Source organism: Nannospalax galili, unplaced genomic scaffold (genome assembly GCF_000622305.1).
Source record: "Nannospalax galili isolate Female #2095 unplaced genomic scaffold, S.galili_v1.0 scaffold188, whole genome shotgun sequence".
Lineage (NCBI taxonomy): Eukaryota > Metazoa > Chordata > Mammalia > Rodentia > Spalacidae > Nannospalax > Nannospalax galili.
This window is the reverse complement of record NW_008360325.1, coordinates 1,519,298-1,542,878: the sequence shown is the minus strand read 5'-3', so window position 1 is coordinate 1,542,878 and position 23,581 is coordinate 1,519,298. Positions and strand designations below refer to the sequence as shown.

General features: G+C 43.3%; 1 protein-coding gene across 1 annotated transcript in view; it reads left to right on the top strand.

Moving 5' to 3' along the window:
• The window catches only part of Rcor1 (REST corepressor 1), a 103,610-nt gene that overhangs the window by 7,509 nt on the left and 72,520 nt on the right, over positions 1 to 23,581 (top strand). The gene's annotated exons all lie outside the window — the stretch shown is intronic.

Genomic DNA, 23,581 nt, shown 5'->3' with positions numbered 1-23,581 from the left:
CCTCCTGTGGACTGACCGTTGCTCCCTGGCCATGTTTGTTTCATGTGCAGCTAAAGTCTAATTTCCCACTCACTTCTTTTCCATTAATTTGAGGTTGACTTGTCTTATTTCTGATTGTTTACATCCCTTGAGAGGACACAAAATTTGATATGCAGTTGATTGATTGGGGAACCAATGCTTGTGAAGATAATGAAGAGAGGTAGGAGGGGCTTAGGGAGCAGACACCAGTAGGGGTAGGGGTGCTGGGGCGACACAAGTGCAGGGGAAGAGAAGGGCTGGTTACTGATTTGGCAGTGACCTTGAGATGGCAGTGCACTGTGGCCTGCATGAAGGCTTGTTGAAGAGGACAGGGGCAGGCTCTACTTTCTGACACCTATTGTGTCCAGCCATTGACTGGGACAATCTCTTTTTCATATGGATGTTGAAGTAGACCTGAAAGTTCTGGGAAACGAGCTGTTTGAGACCATTGCAGTACTTCTTACAGAAGGGAGATCAAGGCACTGTGTCTCCGGGCCCTTCTTTCTGCTTTTAATTTTTTGTAATTTTTAACTTTTATTTTTTCTGGTCCCTTTTGAGACAGGGTCTCCCTGTAGCCCCAGCTGTCCTGGAACTTGCTATGTACACCAGGCTGACCTTGAACTCACAGAGGCCCCCCTGCCTCTGCCTCCTGAGTGCTGGGATTAAAGGTGTGCATCACCATGCCCAGCTAAAATTAAAACTTTTTAATTTTAAAAAATACAGAAAAAGCCAGGCGTGGTGGCACACTTTAATCCCAGCACTTGGGAGGGCAGAGGCAGGCGGACCTCTGTGAGTTCAAGGTCAGCCAGGTCTACATAGCAAGTTCCAGGACAGCTGGGGCTACAGGGAGACCCTGTCTCAAAAAGACAAAAAAAAAAAAAATTAATTTTGTGTTTGCGTGTATGTAACCGTACCAAGTGCATGCAGTGCCCACTGAGGCCAGAAGAGGGTGTCAGATAACCCTGGATCTGGAGTTCTAGATAGTTGTCAGCTGCCAGGGGGGTGTTGGGATTTGAACTTGGGTCCTCTGCAAGAGCAACCAGTGCTCTTAACCACTGAGCCATCTCTCCAGCCCATGTTTTTGTTTTAGGCAGTCTTACTCTGTAGGCCAGGGCTGACCTTGAACTTGTGATCTTTCCACTCCATTCTCCCAGGTGCCAAGATTACAAGTGTGTGCCACCTGTTAGTTTTTTATTTTTTTTTTTAATTTTTATTTTATGTGTATGAGTGTATTGCCTGCATGTGTGTGAGTGCACCCGTGTTGTGCAATGCCTTGGAGGTCAGAAGAGGGCTTCGGTTTCCCCTGGAACTGGAGTCAAGGATGGTTCGTAGCTGCCATTGGGCTCTGGGAATCAAACCTGGGTCCTCTGCAAGAGCAGTCAGTGCTCTTTTTTGTTTTTTTTTTTTAAAAAATAATTTTATTTATTATTTTTATTTTATGTATATCAGTGCATTGCCTGCATGTATGTGAGTGCAGGACCTGTGTCATGCAATTGGATGGAGGTCAGAAGAGGGCTTCGGATTCCCCTTGAACTGGAGTTAAGGATGGTTTGTAGCCGCCATGTGAGCGATGAGAATTGAACCCGGGTCCTGTGCAAGAGCAGTCAGTGCTCTGAGGGCTGTGCTCAGACTGGTGTTGGCACACAGCCCCTACAGTGTCATTTAGGATTCTGAATTTCTGAGGAAAATATCACTAAGAGCTGATAGTTTTTTGATGTGTTGTTTCAAAATCTAATGGTACTCAGCTACTGTTGGTATGCTCTTAACTGGTTGACCAAAATTACAGTGCCAAATGAAAAGCTGTGTTTAATTTCTGCCTAGTATGTAGTTATAACAACATATTAGAGACTAAAGTTAAGGCTTTGACTCTTCTAATGGTCAGTTATTTTTCCCAGAAAGGGTTAAAGTGCTGTGAGCTAAAATTAAATCCAGGTCTCCTAGGGATTTGCCACTGGTACATAGGAAAAAGGGGCAGTGTGTGGATAGGGAGATTGTCATCATTAACAGAAGACTCTCAAAAGAATGACCTGTCAGAGCCAGGTCAGTTTAATGCTCACTGTGCCAGGCTGTTTGAAAACTGTTAAATCATTTTAACTCTCCCCCAAATTCACTTGAGGGAAAGTTACTATCTTTATTTTCCATATTCAGGAACCAAAGCAGTGAGTGGTTTAGTGTTCTAGTTCAACCTGATAACTTGGCAGTAGGTGGTTAGCCTAGTCTTAAGTTGCTGTCAGCTCTCACAGACATTTTATGTATCACTAAGAAAGGAGTGGTAAGACAACTCATCAAAAATTTTTTTATAAGCTTTCAGGCTACTTAGTATATTTCAGGGAGAACTAGTCAAGAAATCTCTAAGAAAAAAATACCTGGCGTTGGGGAGATGACTCAGCAGTTAAGAACACTGGCTGGGACTCAGTTCCCAGCATACACATTGTAGCCAACAACTGTCAGTAACTTCAATTCCAGGGGATCCTGTGCCCTCTTCTGGCCTGTGCAGGCCTGCATGACATGGCTGCACTTGCATAAATGTACACCAAACACTCATATACGTAAAATAAATACACCAATTTATATTTTGTTATTTTTATTTTAGGTGTATGAGATGTAGAGGCACATGCTTTTAATCTTGGCACCTGGGGGACTGAGTTAGGCAGATTTTTTGTGAGTTTGAGGTCTAAATAGGGAGTTCAGGCTAGCCAGGGGTAGTTATAGTGAGGCCATGTCTCAAACAAAAAGAACACCACTTCAGAGCAGTGTTTGTTGCATCAGTAGACTAGCTGCTTTCTTGGAACCGCAAGCGTTGCGGAGTTTTAGGTTTTATGTGTATTAGTGTTTTACTCATGTGTGTAAGTGCACTTGTGTGTGCAATGCCTGCAGAGGCCAGATGAGGGTGTTGGATCCCCATGAAACTGGAGTTACAGATGGTTGTTAGCTGCCATGTGGGTGCTGGGAACAGCCCAAGTCCTTGCAAGAACAACTTGTGCTCTTAATTGCTGAGCCATTTCTCCAGCCCTGAGTGCTGGGAATACAGGTGTGCGCCATGTCTGTCTATTTGTTAATTTTTGAACCAGGGCCTTACTATATAGCACAGGCCAGCCTCTAATGAACCTCCCACATTAGCATGCCAAGTGCTGGGGTTACAAGCATGTCTTATCACAATGGCTGGGCTTTATATTAAGAGTTGCCAGATCCAGCTTCATGTCCAATTCCATTCTTTTATTATTATTTTGTTTTTGTTTTTTTGAGACAGGATCTCCCTGTAGCCCCAGCTGACTTGGAACTCACTATGTAGATCAGGCTGGCCTTGATCTCACAGAGATTCACCTGTCTCTATCTCCAGAGTGCTGGAGTTGAAGGCATGGGCCACCACACCCTATTTATTTATTCATTCATTTCTTTATTTCTTTACAGGTTTCTGTATTTATTACAGAGTAATTGTATCTTTTTTTTTTTTTTTTTTTGTCTTTTTGAGACAGGGTCTTCCCTGTAGCCCCAACTGGCCTGGAACTCACTTTGTAGACCAGGCTGGCCTCGAATATTTTTGGTTTTTTTAAGACGGGGTCTTCCAGTAGCTCCAGCTGGCCTGGAACTTGCGATGTAAACCAGGTTGGCCTCCATCTCACTGAGATCTTTCTGCCTCTGCATTGTGAGTGCTGGAATTGAAGACGTGCCACCATGCCTTGCTTAAATTTTAAATTTATTTTTATTTTATGTGTATGAGTGTTTGACTTCATGTATGTAAATGTATCACCATGCATGTAGTGCCTATGGAGGCCAGAAGAGGAAGTTATAGACAATTTTGTAAGCATCCATGTGGGTGCTGGGAACAAGACCTGGTTCTTTGGAAGAATATTAAGTGCTCTTAATCACTGAGCCATCTCTCTAGTCCCCCAATTCCATTCTTTTTTAAAAGTTAATTTAAAAAGTTGGGGCTGGAGAGACAGCTCAGTGGTTAAGAGCACTGGTTGCTCTTGCAAAGGAACTGTGTTCGAGTCCCAGTGCCCACATGGTGATTAACAGCTGTTTGTAACTCCAGTTCCAGGTGATCCATCACCACCTTCTGACCTCTGCAGGCATTGTACAACACAGGTATACTCACATACATGCAGGCAATATACTCAGACACATAAAATTAAAAAATAATAAAGTATTTTTTAAAATTTTGTGTATGCTGGTCATGGTGGTGCACACCTTTAATCCTAATACTTGGGAGGCAGAGGCAGGCACATCTTTGTGAGTTTGAGGCCAGCCTGGTCTCCATAGTGAGTTCAGGACAGCTGGGGCTACAGGGAGACCCTGTCTCAAAAAGACACACACAAAAAATTGATGTGTAAGAATGTTTTGCCTACATGTATGTAAGTGTAGCTGTGTGTGTGATGACCATGGAGTCCAGAAGAGGGCATCAGAGCCGCTGTAACTGGTGTTAGGGATGGTTGTTAGCCGCCATGTGGGTGCTGGGAACTGAACCTTCGTCCTCTGCAAGAACAGCCAGTACCCTTAACTGCTGGGCCATCTCTCCAGGCCTTTTTAATTACTTTTTTCCCAGTTCCATTCTTCTAAGTGGCAGTGAAAACAGATGAAATGGGAACTATCTAGCTTGACTGACGGGAGACAGATTCAAATGGTGTTTTGTTTTGTTTTGTTTTGTTTTGTTTTGTTTTGTTTTGTTTTGTTTTGTTTTGTTTTGTTTTGAGACAGGGTCTCCCTGTAGCCCCAGCTGTCCTGGAACTCGACATGGAGACCAGGCTGGGCTCTATCTTGCAGATAGAGGCCTTTTGCCTCCTGAGTGCTGGGATAAAGGCATGCATCACCACTCTGGGCAGGCAGATCTCTAAGTACAAGACCAGCCTGGTCTACATAGCGAGTTCCAGGCCACCTGGGGCTACTGGGAGACCCCGTCTCAAAAACATCAAAAAAAATTTTTTTTTTACGTGTATGAATGTTTTGCCTGCATTTATAGATGTGCATCACATGTGTGCCCAGTGCTGTGGAGGCCAGAAGAGGGCAGCAGATCCCCTGGAACTGGAGTTACATGCAGTTGTGAACCACTGTGGGTGCTGGGAACTGAACCCAGGTCCTTGCAAGAGTAGCAAGTGTTCTTAACTGCTGAGTCATCTCTCCAGTCCTGAGAGTTATTTTGAAGGGATTTGTGTGATTGTGTGATCTAAGCTTGCAAGTATAGCATTCAGTCTGTTCCTTAAGTATAACATTAGGTATGTCCTGTCTCACCCTCCTGTCTTCTACAAGATTATTTTAAGAACTGCTTCTCACTGGGTGTGGCTGTGCATGTCTGTAATCCCAGCATGTAGGACGCTGAAACAGGTGTATTGATGCAAGTCTGAGGCCAGTATGGGCTGCAGAGAGAGAGCCTGATTCAAAAAACAAAATGATTTCCTTTTGAATACGGTGAAATGATCTCACCTGTCCAGCAAATGTAACTAGACATCTGGAAGCGGTTCTGCAGCTAATTTCCTTCCTTATGCACTATTCACATTGTTTCTACCAAACTCAGACCCCACTCCGTCTTCCACAAAACCAGTGTATATAGTTCTTGATGTTAGCGAATGCTTGTGAGCAGTATAGGCTAGAGCTGATAGGGTAGGTAGATTCATGCTACGGAGTCTGTGACAATAGGTGCCCCCTGTAGCCTAGAAAAGTGAAAACTTGAAGGAGACACTAATGAATGTATGCAGTATACAAATAAGTCTGCTAATGACTACCATAGAAATACGCAAACCTGTAAAATTAAAATTTAGCTGGGTGTGGTGGTGCACACCTGTAACTGCAGGATTTAGAGGTTGAGGCAGGAGGATTGCTGAGCGTTGAGGCCAGCCTGGACTATACAGTGATCCCAAACCAGCCAGAACTCATGGCAAGACCCTATCTCAATAAACTGAAGGGGGGAAAAAAGGAAATAAAAATTTATTAAAACGTATGCACACTGCTGGGTGTGGTGGCATGGCACACATCTTTAATCCCAGCATTTGGGAGGCAGAAGCAGGCAGATCTCTGTGAGTTCAAGGCTAGCCTGGTCTACAGATCTCTGTGAGTTCCAGGCCAGCTGGAGCTACAGGGAGACCCTGTCTTAAAAAAAAAAAAAAAAAAAAAAAAAAAAAAAAAAAACACTAAAAAAGAAACTTACACACAGACAGTGTAGAGGAATGCATACAAGTTGACCTGGTAAGTTAAAGGTCAGCCTGTGCTACATGAGCCCCTGTCTCCCCCTCCTTGGGCCCACTCTACAAAAAAGAAATCTAAACCAATGTAAAAATGCAGTATTACACTGTAACAGCATAGTTAGCAGCACATACTTCATCACTGCATGATCAACTGTCTTCTGCTATTGCAGGGCTCCTGTTAAACCTCATGAGAGCTAATCACCTCCACTCAAGCAGCAGCCTTCAATGAGCTGTGGTATAGCTGTTCCCGTACGTGTGTGTGTGTGTGTGTGTGTGTGTGTGTTTACTGTATATGATACATATACAGAATACTTGTTAATTGGTTGTTTCTGATAAGGCTTCCAGTCCACAGAGGCTATTAGTAGTTAACTTTGGGGAGAGTCAGAAGTTTTGGTTAGGTCTTGAGGTGGAATGGCTCATCAGAAGCCACTTGCTGGCATTTACAAGTCCCAGCATTGCAAAGAAGAAAGTTTTTCACTGAGAGGGAGGTCTCACTTGAACTTTCAGTGTCTCAGTTTTGTTTTACACACTCACTGCAGGCTGTGGTGCCTGCATTACCTTCCTAGGAGAGAGGGTTCTGGGCCGCTCTTCTGCTTTCAAACAGCATGAGAGTAGGAAGCTTTGGATAGGAGGAAGAGACAAGTTAGCCTACTTGGTCTGGTTTTACTCAATAATGTCAAATCTTTTTTTTTTTTTTTTTTTTTTTTTTTTTTTTTTGTCTTTTTGAGACAGGGTCTCCCTGTAGCCCCAGCTGTCCTGGAACTCACAGAGATCCACCTGCCTCTGCCTCTCGATTGCTGGGATTAAAGGCGTGCACCACCATGCCTGGCCCCGGTTTTAAATATTTAAAAATTATTTATGTGTGTGTGCCTGCTTGTCTGCATGTGCATCAAGTGTTCCTAACCAGTAAGGCATCATCCTAGCACTTGTGGGTTGTTGGGTTTTTTTGCGTGCGCCGGGGGGCGGGGGGGTTTCAGACATGGTCTCATGTAACCTGGTCTGGCCTCAGATTGGCTATGTGGTTGAGGGTGATCTTGAACTTTTGATACTGGTCCTTCTGCCTCTGCCTCCTAACTACTGGGATTACAGATGTGTGACACTATACTTGATTTTTGTGGTGCTGGAGGTTCCAACAGACCATGCTAAAAATCAACATGGAATTGCCCCAGCTAAAGTTCTCGGTCACTGTTCTACCACTAAGCCGTTCAGTCTTCCAAGTGGAGAGATACCGGCTAAATTTCCCAATGGCGTTCCCTGCTCCTTCCTCCTCTTCTCCCCCTCCTCTCCTGCCTCTCTCCTCCTCCTGCCTCTGTGTGTGTGTGTGTGTGGCCTGTGATTAAACCCAGAGCCTCACAAATGCTAGATGGTTGCTCTACTACTGAGCTGCATCCCCAGCTCATGGCTTTTAAATCTTTAAATTTAATGGATTTGATGTCATGAAAACATTCTGTAAATAGAATACAGGTATAGTATTCCTTGCCTGAAATTCTGAGATCAGAAATACTTCAGATTTGCTAGTTTTCAGGGTTTTGGAAATCGGCATAGACCATACCAGTTGTACACCTTAATCAGAAATGCTTTGAAATCTGAGACACTTTGTGGGACAGCACTGTTGAAATCAGAAATCTATGGAACCATTCTGGGGCTGGAGAGACGGCTCAGTGGTTAGAGCACTGGCTGCTCTTGCAGAGGACCTGGGTTCAGTTTCCAGCACCCACATGGCAGCTAACACCTGTCCATAACTCCAGTTCCAGGGGATTTGATACCATCTTTTAGCCTCTGCAGACATTGCATACACAGACACACATATACATACATGCAGACGAACACTCATACACAAAAAATAAAAATAAGTAAGTCTTTAAAAAGATTTCTATTTGGAGCCAGGTGTGGTGGCACATGCCTTGCCTTTAATCCCAGCATTGAAGAGGCAGAGGTAAGCAGATCTCTGTGAGTTCAAGGCTAACCTGGTCTACAAGGTGAGTTCCAGGCTAGCTGGGGCTACAGGGAGACCCTGACTCAAACAAAACAACAACAAAAAATTCTATTTGGGGTGTAGAGATCGCTCAGCAGTTAAGAACTCTGGCTACTCTTGGCAGAACTCAGGTGATTCCCAGCACCCATATGGTAGCTAACAATCATCTGTAACTTAGTTCCAGGGGAATCTGACTCCCTCTTCTGTCCTCATGGACACTACATGACATGGGTGCACTTACATACGTGCACACATAACACTCATACACATAAAATGAAAATAAGTAAAAAAGTTTAATTGATGTGTATGTGTCTGCTTGTCTTGTCTATGTGTGTACCATGTTTGCCTGTGGGGACCCAAAGAAGGAGATGGATCCCCTGGAGCTGGAGTTGCAGGTATTTGTGAACAACTGGATACACATTTGGGAACTGAATCCAGGTCCTCTAAAAAAGCAACAGGTGCTCTAACTGTGGAGTCATTTCTTCAGCCTCTTGTTTGATACAGGGTCTCTCTGTAGCCCCCAGTTGGCCTCAGTCTCACAGAGGTCTCACAGGCCTATCTCTTCCTCCCAGCTTCTGAGATTACAAGCCTGGTTGTAATCTTGGTGTCACCAAGCCTGGTTTTTTTCTTGAGAGGTCTCATGTAGTCTTGGCTTGCCTCGGATGCAGTATGTAGCTGAAGATGACTATCAACTCTTGATCCTCCTACTTCCATTTATCCAAACTTGACTGGCTTATTAAAACCAAAATATAAAACCAGAGTAACGCATTTTGTACCTATAGCCAGTGTTTCAGTATTTGTGATAAGGTGTTTGATATGGTCTTAATGCTCATTGAAGTCTGATTGCTAATTGATGATTGTCACCCAGAATTCTCCAAAGGATCATATTTTGAATTAATTATTCAAAAGTAAGTTATTTAATAATTACTACTTCTAACATATGTACTTTTGAGCAAAGTATAATTTTAGACAATGTCCCTGGACTGTGTTGGACATTCTTTTTTGCTTAGAAGGGGTGAGGAGAAAACATTGAGTATGAGACTGTTCCTTTGAAGGACCCTGTTATGGAGCTTGATCTCCTAACCCTTTTCAGTTACATGTCTGCCATGTGTATTGATACTTCTAAACTGAACTAGAATTGTGTGTGTCAGCTGCCGAGCTCTCACTCTGATTTGTTGCTTGGCTCTCTGCTTGCTTGGCAACAAGTCAGTTTCCATAGCATTACCACTTTTGTACAGCACTGTTAGTGAGCTAAGACGTTGTGGCTGGAGCTGTAGGTCCCTTACTCTGATAAAGCAGGTTAAACTTGAATATCTGAGCTTTCATCTAGTTCTGCAAGTTAAATTCCTGTAGTTTCTGAGGATTATTGTTTTTAAATATTGTTTATTTTTTATATTTTATTATGTTTTATGTATATGAATGTATTAGCTGCATGTAAGTGCACCTGTGTCATGTAATGCCCTCGGAGTTTAGAAGAGGGCGACAGATCCCCGGGAACTGGAGTTACAGATGGTTGATAGCCACCATGTGGGTGCTGGGCATTGAACCTGGGTCGTCTGCAAGAATGGCCCGTGCTCTTAACCCCTGAGCTATCTCTTCCAGCCCCCTTAGTATTGTTTAAGAAATAATTTTTTCTAAAAAATGTTTTATTTTTATTTTATGTGTACGAGTGTATTGCCTGCATGTATGTGAGTGCACCCATGTTGTGCAATGCTGTGGAGGTCAGAAGAGGGCATTGGATTCTCCTGAAACTGGAGTTAAGGGAAGTTCATAGCTGCCATGTGACTGCTGGGAATTGAGCCCGGGTCCTCTCTCTCTGCAAGAGCAGTCAGTGCTACTAACTGCTGAGCCGTCTGTCTCTACAGCCTCATAAGAAAGAATTTTGTCTTTGTAGGAAGCAAAGATTGAAGCAGCGTCCTTTGCTGTGCTGAGAGGATGCTCATACACAACAGGAAATGGAAGTGTTGCGGTCAGTGTCCAGATGTGTGTCCTGAGACAGCTCAGTGTAGCCACTTGGCATCTAAAAGCACACAGCTTTCACCATAGTAACTTAGCTGATTTATGAAGGAGAAGTTGCAGTTTAAAAACATACATGACATTGGAATTACGCTCTGGAAAAGATGAGATGGGATTAGGTATTTTGTATTTTTTAGCTTTTCAAGAGCTTAATTTCCCTTATGGCAGGTCTGTTGCCTTGCTTTTCACGCATTGCATTTTGTTCATGTTTTTAGAGCTCATTATGTAAGGAAGTGATGGGCTCCTCATATTTTTGGCAGTGGAAGAACATGGATTTTTCTTTCTTGCAGAGTACTACATGCATTGCTTTCCTAAACATTAACAAGTTCTTTTTGCTTATGAAAAAAATTTTGTTTGGTCTTTTTGAGACCGTTTCCCTGTAGCCACAGCTGGCCTGGAACTCACTGTGTAGACCAGGCTGGCCTTGATCTCACAGAGGTCTGCCTGCCTCTGCTTCCTGAGTGCTGGGATTAAAGGCATGTGCCATCATGCCTGGTTCAACTTTTGAAAAATGTTAACATTGAGAAAAATGGGCTATTAATAAGTCATATGTGACCATCCACTAGTGTTAGTAATTTTAAAACTATAATTTAAATTTTATAAGTATGTAAGATTATACATAATTACATATTAGCTTATGATTTTAAAAAATATTTTATTATTTTTTTGTTTTTGTTTTTTTGGTCTTTTTTTGAGACAGGGTCTCCCTGTAGCCCCAGCTGTCCTGGATGTGTGTATTGCCTGCATGTAGGTAAGTGCACCTGTGTCGTGCAGTGCCTGTGGAGGACAGAAGAGGCTGTCGGATCCCCTGGAACTGGAGTTACAGACAATTGTTAGCTGCCATATGGGTGCTGGGATTCGAACCTGGGTCTTCAAAACAGTCAGTGTCCTTGACTGCTGAGCCATCTCTCTAGCCCCCAGCTTATACGATTTATAATTGTGTAAGACTTTTGGTATATTTTCATTGAAAAATTTTGGCTGAAGTTTTGTAAATTTGCTTTTTCTTTTTTGTGATGGTAGGTATTTATCCCAGGACTTTGTAGATGCCTCTACACTGAACTCTATCCTCAGCCTTATAAAATAGCATGTGTGCATTATGGGGAATAACTTTGTGTTTAAAATAAAGTAATTTATTGACTACTTATTTTGCCATTGACATAAAATACCTAGTCTAGTCCAGCCTAGTCGAATGAATGAATGCCGTGGGACCGAGGCATCCGTGTGCTGTAGAGGGCGGGGCGCCTGCTGGGTCCAGTGAGGTGTTTGAAACTGAGAACAGAGGTAATTCTTTCTTTCCGCGGGTATTTCTTTAGGTAAGTCATGTTCGGGCTTGAGCCACAGTCTTACTGTGTCCATCAGACTGGTCTTGAATTCCAGATCTTCCTGCCTCAGCCTACTCAGAGCTGGAATTACAGGCATGTAACACCATACTTGGCTTCAGTTAGGTCATGAAAGGCAAGTGAAAGAAGGATATTTGGGACTGAGAGAGCTTCATGTTTTGGTGGAATCCTGGGATCAGGAGAGCTTGTGTTTTTTGAGAAGAGTCACCTGTCACTAGATGGTGGCAGCACATTCTGAACGCATTGTCAGGTGATTTCATTGTGTAAACACTTCCAGAACTTGAAAAAAGACTTTTGTTAAGTTTTAGTTTTTATTTTATGTGCGTGTTTTGCCTATATGTGTGTGAAGTGCACCATATGCATGCAGTGCCTGAGGAGGTCAGAAGAGGGTATTGGATCCCCTGGAACTGGAGTCACACATAGTTGTTAGCCACCATGTGGGCGCTGGCAACGAAGCCTGGGTCCTCTGCAAGAGCAGATAGTGCTCTTAACCATTGAGCCATCTCTCCAGCCCTGCTTAGGGAAGTTTTGATGACATGTGCTAATCACTTCTTTTGTTTTTACCTTCCTCATAGTACTAAGATGGAACCCAGGGCATTGTGCCCGCTAGGCAAGTGTATCCCTAGTCCCACCTGTGCATGCTGTGCTCTGGTTAGGTGTGACCAGGGTAAGAGTGCTTGCTTGCCTAGCACGCCTGAAGTCTTAACTTCTTTCGTAACACTGCCAAAATATGGACAGTAAACATGAGATGTATGAGGCTGATGCAGATTGCTTTATGGTGAGCTTTATAAGTCAAAGGAAATAGACTCTAATAAAGGAGTCTGAAATAAACCATTGCAGTTACGCTTTATTATGAAGTACTGTGTGCGTGCAGACGTGTGTTGTGCTTGTTCCTTCCTCACCTCTGTTTTACCCTTCTCCTTCCACCCCCCCTCCTCTCCCTTTTCCTCGTCTTGCATTTTAGAATGCACATTGAAGTCGTAATGCAGGAAAGAGTTGGTTCTCAGTGTGTGTGAATGTGCTCATACACTGTGAGTGTGCACGTTTTCTCCTTCCACCGTGGGTTCTGGCGATGGAACTCAGCTCATCAGTCTTGATGGCAAGCACTTTTACCTGCTGAGCCAGAGAGATGGCTTTCTGCCTTTGAAAGTCATTGCTCTTTAGTGTGTTATGTTGTAAAAGTTTAAGCTGAAGGGTGGTATGAGTGTAATTATGTTTGGGAAAGGACATGAGAGTATATAGCAAGGGAGTCACTGAAGGAGGAGGAGATGCTTGTTGGCTCAGAAACTCTTTTGTTTTTTGTTCTTTTTAAAGAATTTTATTTTATTTTATTTTATTTTATTTTATTTTATTTTATTTTATGTGTATTACCTGCATATGGTTAAGTGCACCCATGTCGTGCAATGCCATGGAGGTCAGAAGAGGCTCTTGGATCCCCTGGGACTGGAGTTACAGACAGTTGTTAGCTGCCACGTGGGTGCTGGGATTCAAACCCAGTCTTCTGCAAGAACAACCAGTGTTCTTAACTGCTGAGCCATGTCTCCAGCTCCCTTGTTTTGTTTTCTGAGAGGAGTCTTACTGTGTTGCTTGGGCTCATACTGAACTGGGCTCAAGTGACCTTCCTGCCTTAGCCTCCCGTCTAGCTGTATTCCTTATGACTCATATTAGTGCATCTGACCATGCAAGAACTTGGTATGTATGTGTGGATGTGCCTACCCATACAGGTGAATATGACGGCCAGAGGTCAGTGCTGGGATATCTTCCTCAGTTGCCTCTCCACCTTATTCTTTTTATTTATTTTTATTTTATGTGTATGTGTATATTGTCTGCATGTAGATAAGTGCACCTGTGTTGTGCAATGCCTGTGGAGGACAGAAGAGGCTGTTGGATCCCCTGGAACTGGAGTTACGGACAGTTGCTAGCTGCCATGTGGGTGCTGGGATTTGAACCCCGGCCTTCTACAGGAACAACCAGCGTTCTTAACTGCTGAGCCATCTCTCTAGCCCCAGTCTATCTTTAAGATTTAGTGTGTGGCCAGGCGTAGTGGCACACGCCTTTAATCCCAGCGCTCGGGAGGCAGAGGCAGGTGGATTTCTGTGAGTTCAAGGCCAGCCTGGTCTACATAGTGAGTTCCAGGACAGCTTGGGGCTACAGAGAGACTCTGTCTCAAAAAAAGACCAAAAAAAAAAAAAAAAAAAAAAAAGTTTAAAGATTTTGTGTATGTGGTGCACAAGTGGGTGCAGTGCCCATGGAGACCAGAAGAGGGAGGGTGTCAAATGTCAAATACCCTGGGGCTGCAGTTATGAGCTGACAGACATAGTTGCTGGGAACTGACCTTGGTTCTTAGAAGAGCAGTCCACTCTCTTAACACCTGAGCGATCTCTCCAACCCCTTCACCTACTTTTTGAGAGGTCTCTCATAGAAGTGGGGCTTATCATTTTAGGTCAGTTGTCTGGGCAACAAACCCCCAAGATTGCCTGTGTCTACCCCCTCCACCCCCCGGTGTTTGGGGTTACCAGTTCACACGGTGGCACCCAGCTTTTACTTTGGTACTGGGGATCTGAACTCAGGTCCTCTTGTTTGCACAGCAAGCACTTTACCAACTGAGCCATCATCTTAGCCTGGCAATGCAGGAACTTTTAAATGAACACCTTCAAAATGCCAGGTTCTGCCTTAAGTACCACACGGGGCAGTAAGTAAAGTACACATCCTGACCCTTAAGGAATTTTCTTGTGAGGGAATACTGTTAGTATCGATACTTCAGGGGTGAGATAAGGATGCATTTGAAACTGTAGTTCATTAGCAAAGAGATTTTTTTTTGACACTTTTGAAGCATTTATTTGTATGTGTACATGGTATGGACCAGAGAACAACTTGCGTCATGCCAAATTGCTAGTAGTTTTTGAGATAGGTTCTCAATAGTAGTCCAGGCTGGCTTTGAATTATGATCCTCTCGGGACTACACCCAGCAATAGAACTTTGTAAATACCTTATTTAGTCTTCATAATAATCCTGTAGGAATAATGTATCTTTGTTGTATAGATGATGAGACTGAGTTTGGAGAGCTTTAAAGACTCACCTACAGGCAAAATCTAGTTTAAGATGGCCAAGTTCTTGACTGTTATATTTTGTGCCATCTCCTAGATAAGAGATGCATCTAATTTTGAATTGTATAGGAACTGGGGAATTTGGAACCGGTTTTAACCCCTTGCAGTTGTATGGGGACACCCACTCATAAGAGTATACTCACTTATTCACATTATCTGCTTGTCAAGTACTCAAGACAGAAAGCAACTTGAGTTAGGAACCCTGTCTAAATTAGACTTTTCTGAGCCTTGTCCATCCCATGGCTTTCAGGGATTAGTCTTCTTAGATTCCAGATATGAGTCACATACTTACCTCAGTAGACTGGGAGGCAACGTATGCCCCACTACAAAGGAGTGCTCCAGCTGGGCATGGTGGTGCACGTCTTTAATCCTGGCACTTGAGGCAGAGGCAGGCGGATCTCTGTGAGTTCCAGGCCAGCCTGGTCTCCATAGCAAGTCCAGGCCAGCCAGGGCTACAGGGAGACCCTCTCTTTCAAAAAAAAGGAGTACTCCTGTCCTGGCTTAGGTTCTCAGCCTCACTTACCTCTGGATTATTCATTCCATGGGAATTACATGGATCCCATTCTTCGTAGTTACACTGGACTACTCAGGTACAGTGGTTTAACAGCAGTTATTTGTGATTCTTGCCTACCTGGGTATTTGTTTTGCTGGGCTATCTGAGGTTGGTGTTATCTGTTGTTTTCACTGTGGAGCTGGGACGCTGGATCTTTGCTTTCTCCATGAGGATGCAGGGCCTCTCCTTTTCCACTGAGGCCTATCGTGGTCTATAGCCAAACGCTTCTATAGTGGCTGAGGGCCACAAGCAAGCATAGCAAGGCAGGGAGCAGTCCTTTTAAAATAATTGGTGGTGAGGGGGTTCTGGAGAGATGGCTCAGCGGTTAGGAGTACTTGATGTTCTTCCCGAGGACCCAGGTTTGATTCCCATCACTCACATGGTGCCTAACAACCATCTATAACTTAAGTTTCAAGGGATCACACACCTCTTCTGGCCTCTGTGGGGCATTGCTGGCACGTGGTACACTTAACATGCAGTCAAAACACTCATACATATAAAATAAAAGTAATATTTTGAGATGGCTCAGTGGTTAAGAACATTGGTTGTTCTTGCAGAAGATCTGGGTTTGAATCCCAGCACCCACATGGCAGTTAACAACTATCCATAACTCCAGTCCCAGGGGATCTGACAGCCTCTTCTGTCCTCTGCGGGCATTGCACAACACAAGTGCACTTACCTACATGCAGGCAATACACACATACACATAAAAAAAAAATTAAAAAAATAATTTTTTTTTTTTTTTTTGGTCTTTTTGAAACAGGGTCTCCCTGTAGCCCCAGCTGTCCTGTAACTCGCTATGTAGGCCAGGCTGACCTTGACCTCACAGAGATCTGCCTGCCTCTGCCTCTCGAATGCTGGGATTAAAGGCGTGCACCACCATGCCTGGCAAAATAAAAGTAATAAATATAACAAAATAAAATAACTAAAGGCCCAGAATTGGAGCATAGTTTTGCCACATGTCCTTGGTTAGCTGAATTACGGACCAACTCAGATTTGTTATCAGGGGTGATTAGGCAGGTTGTAGAGCTCTTCACATGAGGTTAGTCCATGCTACTATTTTTATTTTTAAATATTATTTTTATTTTATGTATATGAGTATATTGCTTGAATGTATGTAAGTGCATCTGTGTCATGAAATGCCCAAGGAAGTCAGAAGAGGGTGTCTCATCCCCTGGAACTGGAGTTATGAATGGTTGTTAGCTGTCAAGTGGATGTTGGGAATCTAACCTGGCCCCTCTACAAGAGCAACCAGTGCTCTTAACCACTGAGCCATCTCTCCAGCCCCCCACGATACTATTTTGTTTTGTGCTGTTCTGTGTTGTTTTGTTTTGTGACAGGGTCTCCCTGAAGCCCCAGGCTGGCCTTGATCTCACAGAGGTCCACCTGCCTCTGCCTCCCCAGTGTTGGAATTGAAGGCGTGCACCACCACACCTGGCTAAGTTTTTTAAAATGTTTTTATTTATTATTTTTATTTTATGTGTATTCATGTAATTGCCTGCATGTAGGTAAGTGCACCCATGTCGTGAAATGCCTGCAGAGGACAGAAGGGACTATCAGATCCCCTGGAACTGGAATTATGGACAGTTGTTAGCTGCCATGTGGGTGCTGGGATTCAAACCCCAGGTCTTCTGCAAGAACAACCAGTGTTCATATCTGCTGAGCCATCTCTCCAGCCCTCCTGAATAAGTTAAAAAAATTTTTTTGTCTTTTTCAGACAGGGTTACCCTGTAGCCCCAGCTGGCCTGGAACTCACTATGTAGACCAGGTTGGCCTTGAACTCAGAGATCTGCTATAATAAGGGTTTCCAGGGTGCAACTGTGATTTGAGGCAAGGGGGATCTGGCATACATGGCATAAAACGATTTTTGCCCCATACTTTGAAGGAAAGTTCATCTACAATCCAAAATAAGATTGGGGTCTGGGAAGATGGCTCAGCACATAGAAAAATCAAGTGTGGTAGCAGGCGTTGGTAATCCTCATACATACTTTAAAGTCTCTGGATATAAAAATTAAAGCAATGTGTATTTATTAAAATGTACATCTAGCTATAAATAAATGAGCTAATGATAGCTATGTCCTTTTTAATTTAAAAATTTTATTGATTCTTATTGTGTGTGTATATTTGGATATGAGTGTGGGTGCACTCATACCCTGGTGCATGTGTGGAGCTTGGGACAACTTACAGAAGTCACTTCTCTCCTTTTACCTGGAATTCCAGAGATTTAGTTCAGGTTGCCAGACTTGGTTGGGGAGTGTTTTTACTCTCTGAGCTTTCTCATAGGCCCGTCTTTCCTTCTTCATGGTATTGGGGATAGAACCAGTGCCTGTGCATGTCAGGAAAGTGCTGCACCACTGAGCTACATCCTCTGTGTCTTTGTAACAGCAGTGCAGTGATTGTATGGGCATAACTATAATTTGACCCTGTTGATGGGTATTGTTTCTAGTATTCTAAATCACAGATAATTCTGCATGAACTGTGCTTACTTGGATTAACTGTCCTGTAGAGCAGAGTTGAGTTGCTGAATTCAATACAAACTACCAAATTCCCTCTGCAAAGGCAATTTTTGATTTCTTGCAGATGTTAAAAGTACTCTTAAAGCCGGGTGTGGTGGTGCACGCCTTTAATCCCAGCACTCGGGAGGCAGTGGCCGAGGCAGGAGGAGCTCTGTGAGTTCAAGGCCAGCCTGGTCTACACAGCGAGTTCCAGGCCAGCAGGGGCTACAGGAGACCCTGTCTGAAAACTAAGAAGGATTTTTCCAGCTGCTTTGTGTCAGAACTGAGTCTTTAAAAACAGCTCTTTTAATTTTGAACATGGGAAATATTCAAATTTAAAGCAATTGTCTAATTGTCTTCTACATAATTTGGATTATGTACTTCTTTATCTCCAAATTTCAGTATTTAGAAAAGATGGGTTTACAGAACCATTAAAAACATTTAGCACCCTCAGAGCATAGATTTACCATGTATAGTCTCTGCCTTGTTTTCAAGTCATTTTGACAAGTTTGCTGCATGATAAAAACCAAGAACTCTATACCCGTTCTGGGAGAAGTGCACATGCAGGTAGCCCAAGGTCCCCGTCAATCCAGGCACAATGTCACTGCTGAAGCTAGGCTAGGAGGGAGATTCTAAAGGAAGGCTATTTGGAATTCTTAGGGCAGGGAGAGGTGGATCTTTTTTTGACACAAGGTCTCCCTGTATTAGCCCCAGCTGGCCCAGAACTCATTATATAGACAGGCTGGCCCTTATCTCACAGAGTGCCCTCCCAAGTGCTCTGATTGAAGATGTGTGTCACCATGCCTGGCTCAAACCCTTTTTTTTTTTTTTTTTTTAACCTGTCTTTTTGAGACAGGGTCTCTTTGTAGCCCCAGCTGTCCTGGAACTCACTATGTAGACCAGGCTGGCCTCAAACTCACAAAGGTCCACCTGCCTCTGCCTCCCAAGTGCTGGGATTAAAGGTGTGCACCACCACACCCAAACACTTTTTTTTTTGAAAAAGATTTTATTTATTTTTATTTTATGTGCATGAGTATTTTGTCTGCCTGTATGTAAGTGCACCATATACATATAGTACCCATGGAGGCTAGAAGAGGACATTGGATTCCCTAGAACTGGAGTTATAGATACTTGTGATCCACCATGTAGGTGCTGGAAATTGAAGCCAGTCCTCTATAAGAACAGCAAGTGCTCTTAACTGCTGAGCCATCTCTCCAGCCCCTCAGACACTTTTTAATGAGAAAATTGTAATATATCGTGAACTAGATCTGCCTAGCAACAAGTTATGAACTTGTGTTATCCTACTCATGTTCCCATGGATATAGTCATGAGCAGTGCAGCAGTAGTTATACAAACCAAGAAAAGACTCCGAAGAGAATCAGATCCCAAACTTGGATAGAAAGCAATACTCGGGTAAACATACCATCTAGTACATTTTCATTCAGACCCACTTCTCACCAGGTATGATTGGTCAAAAAGACCAAGAAAAGGGGCTGAGGATATATTCTAGCTCTGTGGCAGAGTACTTACCTAGTGTGAGGGAGGCCCTGGGTTCCTCCTGCCCTGGGTTCTGGCTCCAGTTTTGCAAGTGATGAGTGGATAGTAGGAAAAGAAAGGAAGTGTTTGATGTTTTGCCTTTTTGTGGGGGAGTTAAAACGGGAAAATTTAGAATTACAACTCTGAATGAAAAGAGAACTAGTTTGAATGAAAGAGAATTAGTTGATGGGGCTGAAGAGATGGTTCAGTGGTCAAGAGGTCTCAGCACCCACATGGTGGCTAACAACCATCTGTAATTCCAGTTCTAGGGGATCCAGTGCCCTTTTCTGACCTCCGAGCACATTGTATGACACGGGTGCACCTGCCTACATGCAGGCAATACACTTATACACATAAAAAAATTAAAATTAAAAAAAACAACAACCAGAATTAGTTGAAATAGGTATTTCTTGAAACCCGGCGCCTTAGGCATGAGTTCTGCTGTGGATGGCTTGATGTGACACTTGGCTTATCCCAGAGTGTACTTTAGACCTCAAGAGTGATAACCCGTCTTTCCTAGTCTCCAGTTGGAAACCTGTGAGAGTATCTCTCATGATTTGATATTGCCTGGTAGTTGGGTAGGAGAGTGGCTGACACAGGAACTGATAATTATGCTACTCCATTTTCTGTGTTTAGACATTTAAAAAAAATACTTGTTTTTATTTTATGTGTGTGTGATATAGTGCCTGTAGGTAAGTGCACCCGTGTTGTGTGCCCGTGGAGGACAGAAGAGGCTGTTGGATCCCCTGGAACTGGAGTTAGACAGTTGTTACAGCTGCCATGTGGGTGCTGGGATTCAAACCCAGGTCTTCTGCAAAAACAGTGTTCTTAAATGCTGAACCATCTCTCCAGCCTGATGTTTAGACTTTTTTTTTTCACTCCTTTTCCATCACTCCTGTCCCCACTGTGTCTTCATCTGAATCTGCTAGGAGGGATTCATAAAAGGAATGTGGAACCTATCCACTTCAAACATCCTTGGGCTTAGTGAGTATAGTGGTGCATGCCTGTTGCTCCAGCACTTAGGAGCCTGAGGCCGAAGTTGGAGGCCAGTTTGGGTTACACAGCAAGACTCTATCTCAAAAGAAAACAAAGGATAGAAACAATTTACTAGCAGGAATAGGTTTCCTTGTGTCCCAGTAATAATAAGTCTCTGTGAGCTTGAAAATCTGTATGTTTGTGTTAATAGCGTTTGTGTTTAGTTTACAGTGACTCAGGTTTCTTACCTTGAAACTGTACAAAATGAAATTTTGGAGCTGGGTCAGATTATTGTGTGTATTTGGCAAGATAGAATTGAGGGACAGTTCAGTTCTATAGACTGTTATTAACTGTGATTTTCATTTGTTAAGTGGGGATTTTTTTTTTTATCTCACAGCCTTGGTAGGAAGAGATGGCCTTTTTCAGTCCTGGGCTGAGAATTCAAAAGTGAAAAGTTTGTAGTTAAATTTACGGGAGGCGTGGTTTATGCCCACAGAACATGGACAGAAGTACTGTGAAGACAGTGTGGACTTGAAGACAGGAAGGGGTTGATTGGAAGATATGGGTTAGTAAAGCCATTTTAAGAATTATTTTTATGGTGTTCTAAACTTGGCCGTGAAATTAGAAGTGGAAGAGATTAAATTTGAGAGAACGTTAACAAATCACTTAAAGCTGGAGGGAAAGGAGGCAAAGGGCAGAGGCTGATTTCAAGTGTACTGAGCCCATGGGATACTATAATAAGGAGAGCCCCTATAGACATCGCTTGCATTTAGAGATGGAAAGAGTGGATGATGGCGGAAGTGTCAGGGGTGGTGTGACAGTACACTAAAGGTCGTTGATGCTTCAGGATCTCAAGAAGGCCTGGGAAATAGAGGTACCAGGTATGCATGGGTGATGATGGGGCTAAAGTTCCCATTTTTAGCTTCTGGCAGCACAGGAACCTCCTCGACTTCCAACTATCCCAGGACAAGACAAGTTCACCTGTCATAGCGTTTGAACCAAAGGGACATTAGATTTGTTTGAAGGACATGGGATAGACAGGATAGGACACAGATGAGTGAGAGTGACTGACTTGAGTATAATTACATAAATATGTCTTGCTGTGTAGCTCAGGCTGACCTTGAAATACAGGTAATCCTTCTGCCTTGACCTCCCAAGTGCTGAGATTTATAGGTATGCACCACCACAACGAGCTGGGTAATAATTTGTTTTTAATATATGATCAATTTTATGGGAAGAAATTTTGGTGGTTTCTCCTTCTTTATTGATTGGTTGGTTGGTTATTTTCTTTTGAGACAAAATCTTACCTTGTAGCCTGGACTGACCTTGAATTTGTAATCCTCATGCCTCAATTTACTGAGGGCTGGGATTATAGGCATATGCTATTATGCTTGGCTCCGTCATTTATTTGATCATAGTAGTATTGACTCATGGTTTCTCATTTTAGTCACTGGTTACAGTCAGTTCATAACTGTTGTTTTTATTTGGCGCTCACATTATTTCAGATATATGGTCTGTGGCCTCTTCAAGCTGGTTTCTGTATCCTTTTGAGAAATCTCATCTTTTTTTTAAAAAAAAACTTTATATATTATTTTTATTTTATGTGTATGGGCGTATTGCCTGCATGTAAGTAAGTGTACCTGTGTCGTGGAAAACCCACAGAGGTAAGAAGAGGTCGTTGGATTCTCTTGGAACAGGAGTTTGGGCAGCTGATAGCTGCCATGTAGATTCTGGGACCCGAACCCAGGTCCTCTGGAAGAGCAGCTAGTGCTCTTAACCGCTGAGCCATCTCTCCAGCCCTTTATAATTTTTTTATTTCAATTTTTTCTGTACAAATGTTTTGCCTGCATGTATGTCAGTGTGCTACATGTGTACGTAACAGTGCTCGCAGATGTCGGAAGAGCACATGGATCCCCCAGAACTGGAATTACAGCCAATTGTTAGCTGCCATGGTGTTCTGGGAACTGAACCCAGGTCCTCTGAAACCACAGAAAGTGCTCTTAACCACTCTGAGCCATCTCTCTAGCTCCTTACTTTTTGTTTGTTTGTTTGTTTTTTGGGATGGTCTCATGTAGCTCAGGCTGGCCTCAAATTCACTGTGTAGTTTAGGATGATTGTGAACTTCTGACTCTATAGCCTCCATCTTTCAGGTACTAAGGTTACAGGCATTACCAGGTGTGGTGGTGCATGCCTTTAATCCCAGCACTTGGGAGGCAGAGGCAGGCAGATCTTTGTGAGTTCGAGGCCAGCCTGGTCTACATAGTGAGTTCCAGGACAGCTGGGGCTACAGGGTCTCCCTGTCTCAAAAAGAAAAAAAAAAGATTACAGGCATGTACACTGTGCCTGGCTCATTACCCTTAACATATTTACCCATTTGCATAATGAACCTCAAAACTTGGCCCAGATGTGAGATTCAGGGGTTCGAGGGGAGAGGAAGATGGAGAGAAGTCCTAAGGTACAGAAAAATGGAGTAAGTGCTGTGCAGACAGTCATCCACCAGTCCAGGATGTGAGTAAAGTGGAGGTGTTGTTGGTGTGCACACTTCCTGTCTTGTGGAGCTTGGGTGAATTAGGAGTAAGAAAAGAGAAAACCAAGCCAGCAAAAAAGATAATTACTAATTCCAGGCAAAACATTCTGTAAGAATGAACTTAAAACAATAGCGTATGATGTGCTTCTACTATGAATAGTGTTCACATAGTCAGAAACAGAGAAGTAAGAACACTGACTTTTATCTAAATACATAAGTCATGTGGAGTGATTGGAGAGAGGCAGAGGTTGTTTAAGAAAGCCAAATCTGGGGCTCAGTGGTTAAGAGCACTGGTGGCTCTTGCAGAGGACCTGGGTTTGGTTCCCAGCACCCACATGGCAGCTAACAACTGTCAGTAACTGTAGTTCCAGAGGATCCAATGCCTTCTGTGGTCATTGCATGGCATGGGTGCACTTACATATGTGCAGGCAATATGCTTATACATAAAAACAGCCAAATCCTTTGTTTCTATAAGGCACTAATTAGATAGACTTGAAATTAAAAAAAAAAAAAAGCAGTTTAAGCATGTCGATTAGAGGAAACAGCTATTAGAATGGAACATGACCTGCTGTCTGGAGTGAGGAGCTAGCCCCGTAGAACTGAACTGGAGGGAGCAGTTTAGAAACTGAGCTGGGAAGAGTGTAGTGTCCCGTATGAATATCCGCTCGTGTTTTGGCTTACCAGCCCCTTGTTATTTGAGGCAGGCCGGCAGGCTGACTTTGAATTTGAAGCATCTTTCGCATGTCCTGTCTTTCCCATCTTGTTAGTCTGGAGTGCACTGAAACAAAGCTGTGTTAATGCACTTCACTACCTTTCCTTGTAGTTGCGCACACAGTTTTCATTCTGTCCTCCAGTGTTAG